This window comes from Lontra canadensis, unplaced genomic scaffold, assembly GCF_010015895.1.
Source record: "Lontra canadensis isolate GAN:19392208 unplaced genomic scaffold, GSC_riverotter_1.0 scaffold3, whole genome shotgun sequence".
NCBI lineage: Eukaryota > Metazoa > Chordata > Mammalia > Carnivora > Mustelidae > Lontra > Lontra canadensis.
The window spans coordinates 41,717,271-41,735,920 of record NW_022630997.1 but is presented as its reverse complement, the minus strand read 5'-3'; the positions used below and the strand labels follow the sequence as shown (position 1 = coordinate 41,735,920).

The following is an 18,650-nucleotide window of genomic DNA, read 5'->3' as shown; positions in this document are numbered from 1 at the left end:
CAGTAGAGAATGGAGACCTGCCAGCAACTACGTAATGGAGCTTAGACGTAGATTCTCCATCCTCTTTTAAGCCTGGAGATGACTGCAGTTCTGGCTGACAGCTTGATTATATCCTCATGAGAGACCTTGAGCCAGAATCAGTTAGCTAAGCCACTCCTGGATTCCTGATCCTTAAAAACTGTGTGGGATGATGAATGTTGTTTTAATCTGTCAAGTTTTTTTTTTTTTTTAAGCATTTTTAAAAAGTTTTATTTATTTATTTGAGAGAGAGACCATACGCAGGGATGATAGGCAGATGGAGAGAGAGAAGCAGACTTCCCATTGAGAAGGGAACCTGACTCAGGGCTCCATCCCAGGACTCTGAGATCATGACCTGAGCTGAAGGCAGACACTTAACCTACTGAGCCTTCAGGAGCCACTCAGGAACCCCCTTTTAAAATTAAAAAAAAAAAAAAAAATTTTTTTTTTAAAGATTTTATTTATTCTTTTATTTGAGAGAGAGCATGCTTGAGCAGGGTGAATGGGGGAGGTCAGGATTGAGAGAGAGAATCTCAAACAGACTCTGTGCAGAGCCCAGAATGGGGCTTGATCCCACAACCCTGAGGTCATGACCTGAGTCAAGATCGAGAGTTGGATGCTTAACCAACTGAGCCATGCAGGAGTCTCTAATCTGCCAAGTTTTGGGTGAATTTGTTATGTAGCCAAAGAACACTAATAAATAAAGCAAAAGGAAATTTTTTTTTTTTTTTTCAAATACACACACTCACACACAGCTCATATCCCACATTCAAAATCTCATTGAAAGATTGGTATACATAGGTTGGGCTTGTTGACTAATGGGACTTTGTTGTGGCTTGATTACATTTGATTTATACTAAAAACCTATTTTTTAGGGGGTGACCCCTAAAATTAGTAACTGGAAAGCTATTCTCAGAGTCTGTTCAGTTTCTTCACAGAAAAGTCTTCCAAGCCTGGCTGCTTTATTCTTGGAGTTGGACAAGTTAAAAGGGCTAACGGTACCATAATTAAATGGGTGGTTTGATCTGTCTCTCCCTATCTTTCCTGTTTTGCCTGTTGTCTCTCAGTCAAGAGATGCTTCTGTTTGGTTTCTTCAGAGAAGAAACCTCTAATTTATTTTAGGAATTGTAAGTTGTTTTGACGAGATGGTAGTCTGCTTCTGTAGTTTTAGCTCCATGTCTTATTCATTTCCTCTGAGACTTGGGGCTTCTCCTAGTAGACAGGGCTTGCCTCTATCTTCTCTTTTTTTAAAAAAGATTTTATTTATTTATCTGACAGAGAGACAGTGAGAGAGGGAACACAAGCAGGGGAAGAGGGAGAGACAGACTCCCTGCGGATCAGGGAGCCTGACTCAGGGGCTTAATCTCAGAACTCTGGGATCACAACCAGAGCTGAAGGCAGACGCTTAACGACTGAGCCGCACAGGTGCCCCTATAGCCTCTATCTGTTGCAACTGAGATTTTAATTTTTTCAGCTCAGCTAAGTTCCTCATTTGCTTTCATTTTTCTCTTCTTTTTTTTTTAAAAGATTTTATGTTTTTGAGTAATCTCTATACCCAGCGTAGGGGTTGAACTCAAAACCCCAAGATCAGAAGTCATGTACTCTACTCAGTGAGCCAGCCAGGCCCCCCTTGCTCTTTTTTTTCTGAAGATTCGTAGAAACCTCTTGGCCATTAATGCTTACATTGCTATTCTTTTAGACCTTGTAGATCTTTACCTTTTTTTTTTTTTGGTAACTTTATTATTATTTTAACAGAGTCATGGAAGAAAGAATAGATAGTCTTTCTCCATATTTAAGTGGAAGTCCAAGAGGTGTATGTGTTTGTGTGTGTATGTAATATTTCAAAATTATTATAAGTACAATAGCAGAAAATGTGTAACTACAGATTCATAGAATTTTTGAGATGGATTGGAATTTGGAGATAACTTAGTCCTATTTATTCATTTTATAACTGAGAAACAGGCTCAGAGAAGTTCCCTGTTTTGCCCATGGTTATTATAGTTTGCAGTGTAAACCTAAGATAAAATCTGTATCTCTTGACCCTTATTCATTTCCTTTTCCACCATGCCATACTAACTACCTTTATTTCTTAACTAGATTATTCAATTGTTGATAATTAAAACATATTGTATGAGTTAATAATAACTATATGCCAGGTTTGGGGAATTTTAAATGAGTAGGCCTGGTTTCTACCTCCTAAAGCAATCACTAGATAAATAGATGAATATCTTACTTTTCTTAGGTTCAGATCTTTTTTTTTTTTTTTTTGATTGTTGGCTTTATTCCCTAAGTATTTAATAATGTATATAACTTATGTGATTTTATAATTTCTCAAACGAGCAGTGTTTAGAATAAAACATTTTTTCCCTTTAATTTATAATTTCCTTTTGATTTCTTGGCTTTCATTTATTTTTACTCTTCTACTTCCTAATTTCTTATTGAAAGGAAGCTCAGTTTGTTTTGTTTTTGTTTTTGTTACTACGCTTTTGATTTTTTTTTTCTTTTTATTTTTTGGGGGGGGGTTGTGAGCAGCGGGGAGGGGCAGAGGAAGAGGGAGAGAGAGTCCCAGTCAGACTTGGTGCTGAGCGCTGAGCCCGACAGAGGCCTGGAGCCTCCACCCTGAGATCTCAACCTGAGCCAAAATCAAGAGCCCCTTAACTGACTGTGCCACCCAGGAGCCTCCATACTAGGTTTATAATTACATATCCATAGTATAAGCCTTGCATACTGGTTTTAGAAACATTGTTGGGGAGAGATACAATTAGGGAAAATATCTTAGTAAATTTGTTATGTGTACAGTAAACTCTTGGGGTAAAGGAACTGCATTATGTTTTTGGTATGTGATAGCATTGTGCTGGGTACATGTTAGGTACTTGGGAAATAACATCTGCCTGAAAAAAAATTCTTATGAGAAGTCCTTTTTAAAGTGGGATTTTAGTGGTGCCTGGGTAGCTCCATTGGTTAAGCAGCTAGCTCTTGATTTTGGCTCAGGTCATGATCTCAGGGTCATGAGATCGAGCCCCATCTTGTACTCCATGTTCATCAGAGTCTGCTTGAGATTCTTCCTCTCCCTCCTTTTGCTCCTCCCCCTGCGTGTGCTTTCTCTTTCTCTCTCAAATCTTTAAAAAGCAAAAAGTAGGATTTTAAGTGTTCAGTGTTTAAAATTAATGAGGGAGTTCATACTTTTTTTTTTTTTGCCTTTAGATATATTTTTCATACAATGTGTCCAGCTTTCAGAGCAGTTTTTTAAAGAATCACATCCATCAGATGCTAATGACCCTTGCATATTGGACCGAGCAACACAAAGTTGAATTGACAAAAGGGTCGTGGATGATCCAATGAAAAACATTCAAGAGCATAGAGAAAAATAAGAATATAGGGTGCCTGGGTGGCTCAGTGGGTTAAAGCGTCTGCCTTCGGCTCCGGTCATGATCTCAGCATTCCGGGATCGAGCCCTGCATCGGGCTCTCTGCTCAGCAGGGAGCCTGCTTCCTTCTCTCTCTCTCTGTCTTCCTCTGCCTACTTGTGATCTCTGTCTGTCAAATAAATAAATAAATAATCTTAAAAAAATATATAATAAAATTTAAGAATTATTGTCTGATAAAAATAACACTTATTCAGCATGTAGTAGATGTATATGGTATCAGTTTAGTCCTCTTGACAACTTTATAAATTAGATAAGTCGTAAGGAATAATTCAGATCTTAAGAAATTTGTTCCTGTCCAAAAAGACACATAAATCATTGTGCAGAGATTTGAAATACAGGTTTGTTTTAATTGTAAAATCTATGTTCATTATTTTCTGCTACCTTGCTATGGAGGTATTAATTTGGAACTGAAAAATTCAATTACATATCCAGATTTTTTTGGTGTAAATTATGGTAGGTATGTAAAGGTTTATAAACTCAATGAAATTATGTTTTCCTTCAGTAGTGTATGGGTAAGAAAAATGTGTGTAATTATCTCTAAAACTTGTTAATACTTAGTTTCTTTTTAAAGAGAGAGAACATGGGGTGCCTTGGTGGCTCAGTGGGTTGGGCCTCTGCCTTCAGCTTGAGTCATGATCCCAGCCAGCATCCTGGGATCAAGCCCCATATCAGGCTCCCTGCTCGGAGGAAGCTTGCTTCTCCCTCTCCCACTCCCCCTGGTTGTGCCCCCTTTCTTGCTGTGTCTCTCTCTGTCCAATAAATAAATAAAATCTTTAAAAAAAAGAGAGAGAGCATGAGGGAGAGAGCGAGTGTGACAGAGAGCTGAGAGAGAGAGAGCACAAGCAGGGGTTGAGGGGTAGAGGGAGAAGCAGACTCCCCACTTAGCAGGGAGCCCAATATGGGACTTGATCCCAGGACTCTGGGATCATGACCTGAGCTGAAGGCAGATGCTTAACTGACCAAGCCACCCAGGTACCCTAATATTTAGTTTTAATTAGTCCATTAGAGTAGATTAATAAGTCCTGTGTGAGAGATTGAAACACTCAACAATTCTTTTCTTGACTAAGTTTTCCAAAACCGTATACTTTTTATGTGAGAGTTGTCATGTTGCCTACAATTGACCTGTTTCCGGTCTAGAACAAGCATTGCCATCATTCAGAAATAACAATTAGGTAATTGTTTGTATTTAAAAATTAAACTTCTTCTAGAATATCCTATTGCTTATTTAAAGATAATAAAACCATTTTTTTTCCCCCGGAATAAAAAAAAAATGTAAGACCTTTATCTAATTGAAAGAAAAGCAGAATTAAGTTAGTTAATTTTGATGTGTCCAATTTGCCAAAATATAATAACTGAAAATAAGTAGGAAAAATTGAGACCGGAAGTAGGCTACTGAAAATAATCTTTTCTTGCATATTGAAGAGACACATTGGGTGTCAGAGGAGGATAAATTGTGGAGTATATAAATATTTCCAGGTAAGTGTTGACCTAGTTATGGAGAGTAAAGGAAGAAGTATATACAAAGAGAAGCAAAGGAATATGTGACAGATTTGTTTTTATTTTTCTTCACACTAGGTAAATACCACAGAACTAAGATGTATGAAGAGAATTAGTGACATGGTTATTGAGAAGTAAAAACCATCATTAGAAATGAAAATAGTTTTAAGAAGGGAGGTTAGAGTTGTTGAGGAAATATGTTTTTCTTAATAATCTAAATCTAAATCTTTAGTAATACAATTGTACAAAACCTTAGGTAGGTCTTGATTAATGGAAGCATGAATGAAAGATATTACTTAATATTCACTCCAAAAATACTCAGGTTGTAATAGTTGGTTGTAAATTTCAGTGCTGATTATTCAGTACCAAAAATTTACAACTGGGTTATTTGTTTAAATCAAGAGGAATTATTTCAATAAATGAATGTATATTAGGTTTGAAGTAAAACAGTATTTGGAGTCTCAAGTGACACTCTACATGTGTGGTTAAAAGGTGTAATTGTTTTGTTTTAAAACTAATTATGAAATGCTCTGACACTTTTGTAGTTAATTCTTTATAAAGGTATTTCACAGTATTTTCTTGTAGAAATTTTAAGTATGATTTGTGTACTCAGGTCTTTAATTGACTTGAATTGATTCTTTGTTCATGATGTGAAGTAGGGATCCTGTTAAATTTTTTTTTTCTTAAGGGAAATCAGCTGTTATTTCACTGTATTGTGGATAGTGCAAGCTGTACCCACTGATCTGCAATGCTATTTTTCATTATTTATTTATTTATTTTTAAGATTTTATTTATTTATTTGACAGATCACAAGCAGGCAGAGAGGCAGGCAGAGAGAGAGGAGGAAGCAGGCTCCCCGCTGAGCAGAGAGCCCGATGCGGGGCTCGATCCCAGGACTCTGAGATCATGACCTGAGCCTAAGGCAGCAGCCTAACCCACTGAGCCATCCAGGCGCCCCTGCAATGCTATTTTTTAAAGAAGATTCTTATTTATTTATTTGCCAGAGACAGCGAGAAAGGGGGACACAGCAGGGGAAGTGGGAGACTGGGCAGGGAGTCCAGTATCAGGACCCTGGGATCATGACCTAAGCCGAAGGCAGATGCTTAACGACTGAGCAACCCAGGTGCCTCTGCAATGCCAATTTTTATTTATCTATTTTATTTATCCCAATTCTTTTTCTGCTTTCTGTTTGTTGTTGAACTAACACAGCTCTGCCTTTATTTTGTTACTAAAGCTTTAAAATAAATCTTGATGTCTGGTAGGGCAAGTCCCTATATTTTGTTCTTATTCAAGAATTTTCTTGGTAATTCTTGGCTCTTCTTTTATACATAAATTTTATTTATTTATTTTTTTAAAGATTTTATTTATTTATTTGACAGACAGAGATTACAAGTAGGCAGAGAGGCAGGCAGAGAGAGAGGAGAAAGCAGGCCCCCTGCTGAGCAGAGACCCTGGCGCACTCGAACTTGGGTCTCACTCCCAGGACACTGCGATCATGACCTGAGCCGAAGGCAGAGGCTTTAACCCACTGAGCCACTCAGGCACCCCGTACATAAATTTTAGAATGAGTTTATCCAATTCTAAAAAAATTCTTTCTGGGATTTTGTTAAGGATTGCATTGCATTTTTAGATTAATTTGGAAAAATGAGATCTTTACCAGATAAGTTTCTATCTTGCATGTACATCTCAATTTTTTTTAAAGTACTCTTTTATATATTTTAGTAACACATGGACTTAAGTACATTAAATACAGGGTTACAAAATGGTTAGTTTTTTTTTTTTAGATCTAAACATTTTATGGTATGATCATTACTAACAAAAATTTTAAAAATACTTGTGTTTTGGAAAAAACCTAAACCATGTAGAAATGACTAAACTAAAAACAAAACCTAGAGTAAGTTATTATCTCTACAGCAGTACTCCCCACTATAATTTTCTGTAATGATGGAAGTGTTGTGTATTTGTGCTGTCTAGTATGATAATCAGTAGCCTTAGTTTTGAACATTTGAAGTGTGGTGAGTACAACTGATGAATTGAATTAGATTTTTATTTAATTTTAAATAATTAAATTTATTTTTGAAATGTCATTATTATTTTTTTTAATAATCTCTATACCCAATGTGGCGGTCAAACCTACAACCTCACAATCAAGAGTCATACCCTCTTCTGACTGAGCCAGCCAGGTGCCCCTAATTAATTAAATTTAAATAGTCATATATGGGGATGCTTAAGTGGCTCAGCGTTTAAGCGTCTGCCTTGGGCTCAGGTCATGATCCCAGGGTTCTGGGATTGAGTCCTGCCTGGGACTCCTTGCTCAGCAGGGAGCCTGCTTCTCCCTCTCCCCCATGTTTGTGCGTGTTCACTTTCTCTCTCCCGCCTCTCTCTGACAGATAAGTTAAATAAAATCTTTAAAAAATAATAAATAGTCATATGTGATTAGTTGTTACATATATAGTGCAGCTTAGGTCTTATTACAAAATTGTATTTTTTTTTCATAGGTATACTTTTTTTCTTAGGTTTACTCTAGGTATTTTAAAAATAAAATTTCTATTGTGAGTAGAATATTTTTTAATAATATTTTTTAGATTATTACTGGTATTTGGAAATGCTACTAAATTTTGAATATTTTCTTTAACTTGGTTACCTTGTGCATTAAAAGAAAGATGGTCTTTGACTCTTCTGAATTCTAAATTCTTAGATTTTGGGGTTAAACTGGCATTTGATTTGAATTTTAGACTATTTCATACACTAAGTGATTAGTCTTGAGTTTCTCTGAGGCTTCCTCCAATAAGATCTAAACTGTTGAAAACAGACTCATTTATGGAGCTTTTATTTTGCCCCATATATCATAAGATGGTGTTCCTCATGGATTCTCAGATTTGACTTATAATACTGAGAAAATGGTATTCCTCAGACTTACCTAAATGTGGATTCATTTTTAATAGTTCATGTTGTTCAGTACAAGTGTTTTGGAGCACTTGCCTTGTTGTAAACATTTTGCCAAGTACTAGGAGTGCAGAGTTAGGTAAGTTTCTTGCCTTTAAGCAGCTGGTAAGTCTGACTGAAAAGACAGGTGTAGAATGAAATCACGTCATTAACGTGGCATTATAGACTAGAGATTGAGCGTGTGCTTTGGAGCCACTTGCAGTTGTGTGACCTTGATTGTGTTTCTTAATCTATGGAAAATCACTTTTCTTGTGGAAAAAAAAAGGGGGGGGGTGGAATATTAGAATAGGACTTTATAATGTGAGGATTTGGAATTGAGGTAATTTAGGTATTTGTCAAATCTTAGCTAGTGTTATTGGCTACTAAGGAGCTCGGAATGTGGGATGCCTGGGTGGCTCAGTTGGTTAAGCAGCTGCCTTCGGCTCAGGTCATGATCCTAGCATCCTGGGATCGAGTCCCACATCGGGCTCCTTGCTCTGCGGGGAGCCTGCTTCTCCCTCTGCCTCTGCCTGCCATTCTGTCTGTCTGTGCTCGCTCTCTCTCCCTCTGACAAATAAATAAAAATCTTTAAAAAAAAAAAAAAAAAAAAAAGGAGCTCGGAATGTCCCTCGTGTCTTCTTTATGGGCAAGGGAGAGCACTTGAGGGAGTTTAAGCAGGGGAATGACTGGTCGGATTTACATTTAGATCTACAGAAAGCACGTGTCTGCAGCAGATCAGTGCATTTGAGGAGATAAATTAGAGAAGGCTGTAGTGGTAGAGTTGTTGATGGATGGTGACCTGATCATTGTACTCAGGGAATGATGGTTTGGAGAAAGTGCAGTAATATTTTAGTGTTACAAAGGTAAGGCTAATGACTGATTAATGAAGATTGCAGAAGAGTCAGGGATGATATTCCAGCTTTAGGTTTTGGTGACTGAGTAGATGGTGCTATTTACAATTGAGTTAGGGAGTATGAGAGGAAGACATGTTAGAAAAAGTGGAGAGATTGAGTTCAGTGTTGCTCATGCGTGAGATGAATATGTGATATCCAGGTAGACCCATTTAGAAGGTAATTTGATTTATGTTTCTGCTGGGTAGAGATCTCATGACTGAAGGGGTGTATAATAAATAACAATTATATTTAATTTTACTTTTGATACAGTGCCATTCAATAAAGGCTAGCTGCTGTTATTATTCTGCCATCATCATCATCATTAAAATAGGTGGTATTTATTTTTAAAAAATAAATTGAATATTTAATAATGTCAATATTAATATTAACAAATTTTAAAAATAAATTTGAATATTGAAAAAGATTTTATTTATTTATGAGAGAGAGCATAAGCGGGAGTGCAGGGGGCCAGAGGGAGGGAGAAGTAGGCTCCTTGCCACTTGATCCCTGAGCCGCAGAATCGTGACCCGAGCCAAAGGCAGACTCTTAAGTGACTGAGCCACCAGGGCGCCCTTAAATAGGTGATATTTGAAACAATAGGGGCACCTGGCTGGCTCAGTTGGGAGAGTGTATGACTTGATCTCTTGGGGTCATGAGTTTGAGCCCCACAGTTGGGTGTAATGATTATGTAACGATTACATACATACATACATACATACACAAACTGATTAACTTAAAGCAACTAATGGATGAGCCTTTGGAAAGAATGGGTAAAAGTAAAGGAGGTGGACTAGAAGATTAAACACTGAATAGATGGGTAAGTGAAAAAGAATTATGAAGAAGGAGCTAGAGAAGAAATAACAAGTTTTTAGCAGGAGAACTGAATGAAACATGGTCTCATGCAGTATAGTGAGCTTGTGTGACAGAGTGGTTAATAATATCACATGTAGGAGAGATGAGATGCCTAGTAACATAAAGCCTACAAGAATTCACTAGATTTGATGATAGGATGTCAGCAGTGAGCTCATCTAGGTAAATCACAGTGGAATGGTAGGGACAGAAATCAAATTGAAACATATAAGAAATAAATGAGGGGGTGGGGCGCCTGGGTGGCTCAGTCAGTTAAGCATCTGCCTTTGGCTTGGGTCATGATCCCAGGGTCCTAGAATTGAGCTCCATGTCAGGCTCCTTGCTCAGTGGGGAGCCTGCTTCTCCCACTCCCTCTGCCTGCTGCTCTGCCTACTTGTGCTCTCTATCTCTCTCGGTCAAATAAGTAAGTAAGTAAGTAAATAAATCTTTAAAAAAAGAGAAATAGGAGGTGTGTTGTGGTTTTTGGTTTTTGGTTTTTGTTGTTGTTTTTTTGGATATGGCTTAATCTGGAGAAAAAAAGGCAAAAGAAATGTAGAAAAAAATTAAATTTCCTTGACAGCTCATTGACAAGTACTTGAGACAGGCAGGGTGACCGTCCTCCAGGAACTCAACTGCCTCAAGGTTAATACTTTGGTAAGGATAAACGGCAACTTTAGCTTCAGGTGAGCTTCAGGTTATAAGTTAAGTCTCCTTTAACTTATAAAAATCCCTTTGGAAAATTCCTTTATTTTTATGTTTCTTCCTTTATTTCTGTTAGCAGTCGTCCTCCAAACATACAGCCCACTGATAACACATCTGAAGGGTCTCATAACTGAGGTTTTACTGGACAGTAGTAAATGGCCCCTCAAGGTCTTGGAAACCTTGCTTTCAAATTCCTTAGAGACTATCACTATCTCTAACCCCTCCCAACTTAAAAATATGTAATCAGTACTCCTCCCAATCCCAGTCCAGCTCTTTCTGCTTGGTCCTTTCCCTGTGCTGTAATAAAACCACCTGTTTTGTGCTGAAGACATCTCTAGAATTCTTTCTTGACTGTTTGCTTCTGAGCCCCAATATTTCACATCGTGGTCCAGTAGCCAAGCAGTGACATCTTCAAGCTGAATTCTAAAATTTCCTTTAATGAAAACATGTGCCTAATCATTTTGAATATTTATCAATGATTTTTTAAGATAAAAACATAAGAAGAAAATTTGACAATATAAAGAGTATATATAGTTCCTTTTGTTTAAGTGTAAATCTGGTTTAATTCTTTTTCTTTAGCCTTCTATAATTGAGTTATAATCCTCATTTAGCTTACTAATGAGGATTTAAAATATTCTTTTCATAAACTTTGTAACTTTTTGCTATTATTTTCATTTTAACTCTGTGGTTTACCCTTTAATCTGTTTCTTTGTAAACCTCTTAAATTGCAACTGTAGTCTGAAACATTGCTGTGGTGATTAACACTTTTGTTCTCTCTTTTTTCCCTTTCGAATATATTTAATATGTTTATTTTTTAATTGCTAGGATTATTAACCATGTTGTTTAAAATCTTTCCACAAGCACATTGTCTCTGATTGAATCTGCTAATTCTATAAAACTTTGTATGCTACTATTTGGATTCTTTGGACCATGTGGTAATATTTGTAGATATCTTGAAATTTTACTTGTTTAATTCTCAGAGGGCAATCTTAGTTGTAAGTATTTGTGGAGTATTTTATTGTTGTCCTGCTATGTAGGGGGTCTTGACTTGGCATTAACTATTTGTATGAAGCTGGATTTGCCATTTCATTTATGACCAGGCTGTTTCTGGACTTTGCAGTATCTTCAAGGGCCTTCCTAGGTCTGAAATTTTATGTTATGCTAATATTCAGGGAAAGCACATTTGAATAAATAATGTTTGTTTTTGTCTCATGGCTACTGTTAGTTGCACACTACTGCTGTTATAGCATATCTTAATAGTTATCTGTCATGTATTGATACATTTTATTTATGTGTTCTGATATTTAATTATAATCTAAGTAACAGTGCCATTTTCCCATTACCCATGGTGGGAATGTCATTACTGTATTTTATTCTTCTTTGCTTCAAGTGTGTCTTCCTTTAATAGCTCAGGCAGGGATGAAGGAAATTAATCCTCCTTCTCCTCTCCTCATTCCTCCCCTCCTCCCTTATTTCTCTTCTTTCCCTCTTCCTCTTTTCCTTCTCTCTCTTCCTATCCACTTGTCACCTGTTGCTGTCCATATTTATACAATAAAAATATTTAATTAAATTTATTTTAAAAACTTTATACAAGAAAAGTTTTGAACTAGTATTTGGAGGCTTAAATGTTCATTGGTTGAAAAGTTTAAGTGAAAATTACATCCAGGTGAATATTATGACTGGATTCTAAAGTGCTATATGTATTTGTTTTTAATATATTTTTTCTAATTTCAAAAGTAATTTGCTTATTTACATTTCAAAAAAGCACAAAGAGAATTAAAAAAATCTGTAATCTATGTAGTATTTTGAAGTTATGTTTCCAGTTCTTTTTGGGAGAATATTACCATTTTTTTTTTTGAAGCTTAATCTTGAACCATTTCCCCATCATGTTAAAATTTACTGATTATAAATCTGCTACTTTCTATAGTATTTGCTTACAATTTTACTTTTCCATAAATAATTCCCTCATCGACATATTTGTACACAACACTGATGTTTTCTTGATGGAAATTTGTAGTTACCCATTTGCTTCAAAACATGTGAACACTTTACACTTCCTTCCCTCCCTATCTGAGCTAATTGAATTAGTCATTTTACAGAGGTAGATGCGACAAGAAAGGGGGGAGAGGTGGATATTTATTACATGCTCATGTGGTGGCACTTGAACACTTCTTGTATTATCTTATTTGATCCACATAGCAACCCTGTGGCATAGGTACTTTCATTCTTCTTAGAGAAATTAAATGGCTTGCCCACTTCAAAAAGCTAATTAATGGACACTAACGCAGATCTTAGACTTTCAGTCTAACGTTCTTTCACTCAGAGGTGCTCTGTGGATGCTTGAGGCAGATAAAGAAGGTGCTTCTCTGTATTCTCACCAGCTTCCTTATCTCTTGCTGATTGGAATAAGTGCTTGTCTTTATCCTCTGGTAAATTAGGCAGAAAAAAGATTGAGAACTGCCACTATACCATTCTGCAGTGTCTGGCCTTTTAGGGGCCATGTTTATGTTTAAATTAAGAAATGCGTATAGAAGCAGAACATCTATCTAATCATGTCTTTAGGAAACAAAACGCAACTAAAGAATAGGCTGTACTTACTATCATTCTGGGAAAGACATGGTAGAAAGTTGAGATATAGTTCTCTACTTTCTAATTCCCACTAAGTTGAATTTCCCCCCTGATGTTTATTAATTTAAATCATTGAGGGGCACCTGGCTGGCTCAGTAGGTAGAGCATGTAACTCTTCATCTTAGGGTAGTGAGTTTAAGCCCCATATTGGGCTTGGAGACTACTTAAAAAAAAAAAAAACAAAAAACTGAATGTTCAGAGAGTAAGTTAAATGTGATAGATTAAAAAACACTGTATATCTTCTATCAACAGCAGTTAGGTTGGCAGAACAGGACATACTAAATGAAAATGAGAAATACATGTATTTATCATTCCAAATGTAAATAAACATTCAACTGTACATTTCATTGAGAAATAGCTCCATTTTTTTAGTAGGGGTTATGGTCCTGATGATATATTTACCTTTACATTTATAATTTATACTTTACTTACTTTCAAGATAAATTTGAAGTATTTCTTAGTTAAAACATAATTTTTACAGTTACACGTGTATACTATTTTTTGTGTATATTTTTAAGTTGTATAAAGTTTTTATTCTCTTATGAATAAACAGCTATATAAATAAATAGTTTGGTTATAGTTTATGAGCTTTGGAAATGTATTTAAATTGTATGGAGGACCAAATACTTTGCTCTACTAGTGCCTTTTTAAAAAATTTGCAAACTAAAACAATGCTCCATTTTATAAGTTAGAATATTATTCTTTTAGGCAGAGAGATAGATAATTAATAACTATAGGTTATTCTAGTGGCATTTCATATAGTTATTAACCAACTGAAATTGGGTAATGTGAGTATTAATAAGGGAAAGTTCTATGAAAAAAGTAGATCTAGATAGAAGTTTATGAATAAAGAAATACACGTTGTCAGTGTATTTATGGACATATGTAAATAAACACACATAAGCATATGTGTAGTAAAGATTTTGGTCTTGTTCAAAGAGATGTTTGGATTTTACCTTTGACTTCTGAGAGGTAATCTACGTCGTACCTGATAGAAGTGTGTTTTGTTTAGGATAGGGGCTGGCCACACCCCAACTGGTAGAAGTTGACCTGAAAACTAAGTTAAACTACTTGGGCAGTCAGTTGATCAATCATGCCTACGTAATGAAGCCCCAGTAAAAAATCTGGACACAGGGGCGCCTGGGTGGCTCAGTGGGTTAAGCCTCTGCCTTCGGCTCAGGTCATGATCCCAGGGTCCTGGGATCGAGCCCTGCATCAGGCTCCCTGCTCAGCGGGGATCCTGCTTCCTCCTCTTTCTCTCTGCCTGCCTCTCTGCCTACTTGTGATCTCTGTCTGTCAAATAAATAAATAAAATCTTAAAAAAAAAAATCTGGACACTGAAGCTTGGGTGAACTTTTTTTGTTGGCAATACTGTATACCACGTTGTCACGTATCAGCAATGTGCTGGATTGTCAATACTGATGCCAGAACAAGCTTTGCATTTGGAGCTCTCCCAGACACTGCTCCATATGGGTCCTCCCTTGGTCTTTGACCTGTATCCTTTCCTTGTATTCTGTAACCATGAGTGTAATAGTTTTCAGTGAGTTCTGCAAGTCCTTGTAATGAATTACTGAATCAGAGGGTGGTTTTGGGAACCTCCTGAATTTGCAATTGGTGTCAGAAGTGAGGGTAGTATTGGGTACTATTTCCTCAAACTTTGCATTTTTGTCAACTTTGGATATTTATGTATGGTCCAGTTTCCTAAAATGCAGTGTGTAAGAGTCAAGGAAGAGATAAGGAAGATAAAACTGATTTAAAAAAACTAGCAAAGATGAAGAAAAATTAAAGTTATTAACATAGGGTGAAAAGTTACCTGGTTTGAGATAGGGAGAAATCAGATGAGAGAAAGAAATACTATGGGAAGAATGGCTGCTTTGGAGTTTGGGATTAGGGAACTAATTTGCTTGGAGAATAGTCCAGAATAGATCTTGCACATTTATTCTTGAGGATCTGGACAGGTACGCTGTGAATTAGAAAAGCAAAATGTCCCTTTCGGTTATTTGATAAAAAATCAGGCTATCCTTCTTTGCTTGTTTCTTGGCTATGTGGACGCCCCCCCCGCACTACCCCCCCCCTTTTTTTTTTCTGGCTTCACCATTCCCTTTAAATTCTTATCTTGAGACTTTCAAAGGGAAGGGTGTTTTGCTTGTTTTGTTTTGTTTTAATGGTAAAGAAACAGAGAAGAGAGATGAAGTGGGGAAGGGAGAGAAAGTTGTGGAACAGATAAAAGCTGTCCCTTTTTTGATGCTCTTAGGAAGTAGACTTGTTACTCAGTGTTTTGTTTGAACACTGTACTTGTGCTTCACTTTATTGTAACCTTATCATACCACAAGCAGTTATTTTTATTCTGATCAGGTACTGAATCTCAAGGTCCTTAAGTGCAGTGTTTGTTATTCTTTATCACTAGCCAGCCGGAGAGGGAAAGCAACATTGGTTGAGTTGCTATTGTGTATTTCCAAAACACTTTGCTAAGACATAGATATCAAATCCACTGGTTTCAAACATTTTAATTTTCATAAAAATGTTTTAATAAACTTTAATAAACTTCCTCACTAAGTTAAAATTTATGATTTTTATTGTAATGTTTGCTATCTACCATCACCCATTTATTTAAAAAAATTTATTTTACCATCATCCATATATAAAAAAGACAAAAACAAGCTCTTTTTTTACTCCTGAAAAATTTCATATTCCTTTCTCTGTTTAAATTTGTATTTCTATTACACTTTTTACCACCAGATTTTATCCTTCTGTAATGTATTTTTGTGTGTGTTATCTTTTTATTTAATATAATATGCATATATAACAAAGATAATATTTTTATGCATGTAAATTGAATTTTAAAATACCTCCTAGTCATTAAATTATAACTAATGTATACTTCGTAAAACAACATAAATGTATTAAAATTTTGTTAAGTAATTATTAAACAAAACATTTTATTGGAAATGCATCTTAATGAGGTGGGTGAAACTAAGTTTTTTCATTTAGTTCAACCTTCTTGGATAATAATATGCAGTGCTGCTCAGCATCATTTTTATTTCCCTTTTTTTCTTTTTGAAATGTAAAGAGGTTCAGATAGGCGCTTCCTTAGAACGTGCCACTTTGGCATGTGAATTATTTTGAGTTGAAGGCACTTGAGACCCTGTGGGTTCATGAGAAACTATTGTCCCTCCCTTAACCTCACAGAAGAATCTAAACTGGGGATCTTTCCCAGAATAAGGGTTGTTAACAGATAAATTATATCTGGAGTGACACATTTATATGATAGGGCAAACATCAAATTATGACACATCTTTTTTTTCTTTTTTAATTGAGAGGGAGGGAGAGAGAGAAAGCAAGGAGGAGCAGAGTGGAGAAGGAGAGAGAGAAACCTAATCAGGCTTCATGCTCAGCCAAGAGCCCTCCATCTCAGCACCCTGAGGTCATAACTTGAACTGAAATTGAGTCAGATGCTTAACAAACTGAGCTAGCCAGGTGCCCCCAAGCATCTCTTCTTATCTCCCTGTAAAGTGCATTCTTTCCAGGTCCCTACTTCCTTCTCCTTATTTCAGAATGATACATATACCTCATTTTGTTTGACCTCTTTGGCATTTCCCTGTCTATGTGAATTCCTCATATGTATGTCCATTAAATTTGATTTTCTTCTCTTAATCTGTCAATTCGATTCTTAGTCCATCTAGAAGGACCTTGAAGGGGACACGAGTTCTTGTCCTCTGAGAAACAGATGAGGAATTCTTCCTCCCTGACAGGTGGAAGTGCTAAGAGATGTGTTCACATAATTAATTGGTTGGTAATTAATGAGCAGAGTTTTATTTCAGCAGCAGCACCCAGTTGTTTGAGCTTCTCTGTTATCAAATGACCTATCATCAAAAATTATTTTTATTTGTCTATCAGCTGATTATTTTCTTAGGTCCTTTATCAGTTTTGTTAGAAGCAAAGAATTGAAAACCACTGGACTTCCCAGTTATTAGAGTCATTAGAGACATTTAGTTCTAAGAAATACACTGAAAAAGGCTTTAGTAAGGCTTCCTAAATAGCTAGTAATTATATCTATTAGAGTTTTACTTATAGTTTACCTAAACATTTTAGGAGATGCTAGGGAAAGTTAAATATTGTTGATTTCAATATACCTATGTCAAAAGGATTTTTCTTGATAATATGTTTTTACTGAGTGCCTTAAACATGTTTTAGTCAAAACCATTCATTCAGTTGAAGACCATTGTCTGCCTTGGGGTCATTGGTAAAATCGTTCTTCATTGTCAAACATATCAGATTTACTTTCTTGATAAAGTCTGGCTTCATTTTTCAGTTCAAATAAATGATTTGACTTATGTTTCTGTGACAACCATGTTCTGATATTTAATCCTCAGTAGATAAATGAAAGACAAGGAACTTTGTTTTTAATTTGTTGCTTGGAGGGAATATGTTGACACTCTTTCTTGTTTTTTTTGTTTTTTGGTTTTTTTTTGGAAACTCTCTTAGCTTTACTTCATAGGTTTCTTCCTGACAATGCAGTCTTTGATCATGTAAATGGAATGGAAAAGATAAACTTTTTTTTTCTTTAAGATTTTATTTATTTATTTGACAGAGAGATCACAAGTAGGCAGAGAGGCAGGCAGAGAAAAAGAGGGTAGCAGGATCCCTGCTGAGCAGAGAGCCCAATGTGGGGCTCAATCCCAGGATTCTGAGATCATGACCTGAGCCAAAGTCAGAGGCTTAACCCACTGAGCCACCCAGGTGCCCAAAGATAAACTTTTTAAAGAAAAGTATAATCAACTTGTGCCCCATTCCATAGTATATCTGAAAATAGAACATCCTGTGACAGCTCCCCATTTATAATTTGTAGCTTAATTATTTATAGAAATAATGTATCAATCAGTAAACTCTATAGTCAGTTTATGGTACTTCACTTAAAGAGATTTTGCAGAGAAAAATATTATGAACCATTTCTCATTTAGCACTTCAGAGCTTTTTATATACCCCAGTCACTGCAGTACATGTCTATTCAGGATGCCGTTCTTTTTGTCAAGTGAGTAAAGGCATTTATGAGAGGGGAGGTAAGAAAGGAGAATCTACATAACGTTTCCACTTGAACTTCTGACCCATTGTCAGGGAGCTTAGTTTTTAGGAAAGGTTTGAATACAAGTGGAATTTGAAGACCTGGGAATTGCCGTCCATTGTTTATTTTTTTCTGTGTACTCCTCGGAAATCTGTTTACCTTTAACATGACAAATATATGGTAATTTGGAAGATACCTGTCCTAATATTTATAGCAGCCTCTGTTTTATAGACAGGGAAAGTGAGATTTAAAGAAATGAAATAATTGCCTGTTGTTATTAAGCTTATAAATGGTTTAGTCAAGGAACTCAGAAACTTATTTTTCCTTCTAAGTCACACTACCTAGGACATAGTGTGGTACACAAATTTTTACTGTGTATTTAATGAATGAATGCACATTCTTTTGTGAATGCTTAAATACTTACTGTGGCAGTTTCTTGAATTTTGAACTGCTGGATGAATGTAACATTACAGATCATTCACTACTGAAGATACCTTGTGTTTTTGAAGGTCAGGTTGATCTTACTTTGGTTCTTTGGATGGTGTCTGCAGAAGTGACTAATAGAACACCAAAGAACTTAGGCATTAATGTTTTATCAGTGAAGACAGAGACTTGTAACACTGTGGTAGTGCTTGTTTGATGGGGTTTA

General features: G+C 36.1%; 1 protein-coding gene across 3 annotated transcripts in view; it reads left to right on the top strand.

Moving 5' to 3' along the window:
• The window catches only part of ADK (adenosine kinase), a 517,994-nt gene that overhangs the window by 47,104 nt on the left and 452,240 nt on the right, over positions 1–18,650 (top strand). The window lies entirely within an intron of this gene.